Below are 2,639 nucleotides of genomic sequence, written 5' to 3' on the forward strand. Positions count from 1 at the left end.
TCCCATATGGTCCCTGAGCACCGCCAGGAGTAATTCCTGAGTGCATGAGCCAGGAGTAACCCCTGTGCAATGCCAGAAGTGACCCAAAAAGAAAAAAAAAAAGAACAAACCCCGGGCCAGAGCCATAGCACAGCGGGTAGGGCGTTTGCCTTGCACTCGGTGGACCCAGGTTTGATCCTCGGCATCCCATATGGTCCCCCAACACCACCAGGAGTAATTATTGAGTGCAGAGTCAGGAGTAAACCCTGAGCATAGCTGGGTATGACCAAAAAAAAAAAAAAAAAAAAGACAAACCCATTCTCTGCATCCTCGTCCCTGCCATTCCTTTTAGCTATCAAGCTAAAGAGAAGCATCTCTTCCCATGAAACCACCCCACACACACATACCAACTCTCTGTTTCCCAGACCACCCCTTGTGAACATGTTTTTCTAAATCCATATCTGCACAGGAATTCTTTCCATTCCTCCCGGAAGGTAGGCCCTGAAATTCAGAAGCTCAAAATGAACTTTGCGTTCTGGGGTCATCTTGTCACAAGTGAGGTAAGGGATGCTGCACAAAAGGCTGAGCGACCCCAAAGGGAAGACTTCAAGACGTTCTCGCACTCCAAATCTGGCTGCTGTGCTACTCTTCCCCATGACCTTGATTGGAGATGGCACACACACTGTTGGGAGGTCCCAGAGGATGACTGAGCCCCCAAGGTTCTGAGGCTCTCTTCTTCAGGGCTCACTCGTTCAGGCAAGGAGGCTCCGAGCTGGGTGGGCGAGCAGCTCCTCATTCAGATCTCTTGGCCCTATCAGTGGCACAGCTGCGCCTCAGCTCCTTGCTGGATAAGACTTGACAGAAGGAGATCCCTGTAAATGAGGTGCAGTCTGGTCTCCCCAGCGGGAGGCTGTCATCCGCGATGGCGGTATGGGTCCCTTGAGTTCGTACCATGTTTCACAAAGAGCCCAGGTCAATAACACAGGGTATGTGAGGGTCACCCAGCTGCCTTGGCTTCTGCCTTGGGCTGGAATGAGATCGGTGTCTCCCAAAGTGGGAGATACAGTGGATGCCCTGGCCCCATCACCACCACCTGTTGGAACAATCCAGGGGGAAGGGAGTTACCTCAGGTGCAATTGGAGGGGGGCACCTATAGCACAATGCAGCTATAGGGAGGTCTAAATCTTTTTTTTATTTCAAAATTTATTTTATTTTTATAAAGTCACTGTCACTGTCATCTCATTGCTCATCAATTTGCTCGAGTGGGCAACAGTAACGTCTCCATTGTGAAACTTATTGTTACTGTTTTTGGCATATCAAATACACCATGGGTAGCTTGCCAGGCTCTGCCACATGGCAAGATATTCTTGATAGCTTGCCGGGCTCTCCGAGAGTGACGGAGGAATCGAACCCGGTCAGCCCCGTGCAAGGCAAATGCCCTACCCGCTGTACTATCACTCCAGCCCATTTTTATAAAGTAGTTCACAATATTTGATTACATTTAATATTGAAACACCAACCCCACCACCATTACACCTTCCCACCTCCATATTTTGGATGTTTCCTTCCCAAACCCCAACCCCTGCCCCAAAACAGAACCAAAATAATTAATTTTGCATTGTTTGTTATGAAGAAACTACTGAAAATGCTCCAAAAAACTTTCCTTAGGGGAGAGTGTGTGAAGATTATTGTATTTTGCCCAGCGGTCATTAAGCCATTCTATAAGAGATGACTAATGTGTTGTTAAAGTTTGAGGGGAGATCAAAATCTTATCAAATGTAAGGCCGGTGTGGGGGGAACTCTGCAGAGAGGTCGAAGGGCGAGGAGGTTGGCAACAGTCCAACGCCCTCATTTTGCAGTGGAGGAAACTGAGGTCTAGTTTCCCTAGTGGGGGAGAGGAAGGGCTCTACCCGGGCCCTGTGATTGAGTGGCGGGCTGCCAAGATGCTCATCATAAATAGCTACTGCTCGAACTCAGGCTGTGTGCGGGCCCTGTGCCAGGGGCCTTGCTTGCTCCAGGCAGCCGATCCTGGGGTCTGTTTGGGTCACTGGATCTCCAGCATCTAGCCCCATGGTCTACACAGAGTGGGCACACCATCAATCTTTGCAGAATATAAGTATCTTGTTTGGTCATCACACAAGCCCTGGAGGTGACTATACCCCCCACTTGCCAACAGGCAAAGGTGCAGAGAGGATCAGTGACTGTGTGAGGTCGAAGCAAACAGCATGGGACTGTGAGGTCAATCTGTTTTCTCCCTCTCCCCTCTCCCCTTTCCTCTCACTGTCCTCGTATTGCTGGAGACTGCGCCCATGCATGCAAGGCATGAGCTTTACCACTGAACCACCTCCCCTGAATGCAGTTCTGACTCCAACCATGCCTTTTGCCATCCCACTTATGACAAATAGGAGCAATGCCTCTGTTCAACTCAGGGATGGCTCTCGAATGCTCTATACAGAGCGAGCACTCGACTCTAATCAGATCTTGGGGCCAGAGAGATGATACAGCGGGTAGGGCTCTTGCCTTGCTTGCAGCTGACCTGGGTTTGGTTCCCAACATCCCACAGGGTCCCCTGCGCACTGCCAGGAGTAATTCCTGAGTGCACAGGCAGGAGTAAGCCCTGAACACAGCCAGGTATGGCCCCCAAACAACAACAACAACAA

Source organism: Sorex araneus, chromosome 5 (assembly GCF_027595985.1).
Source record: "Sorex araneus isolate mSorAra2 chromosome 5, mSorAra2.pri, whole genome shotgun sequence".
NCBI lineage: Eukaryota > Metazoa > Chordata > Mammalia > Eulipotyphla > Soricidae > Sorex > Sorex araneus.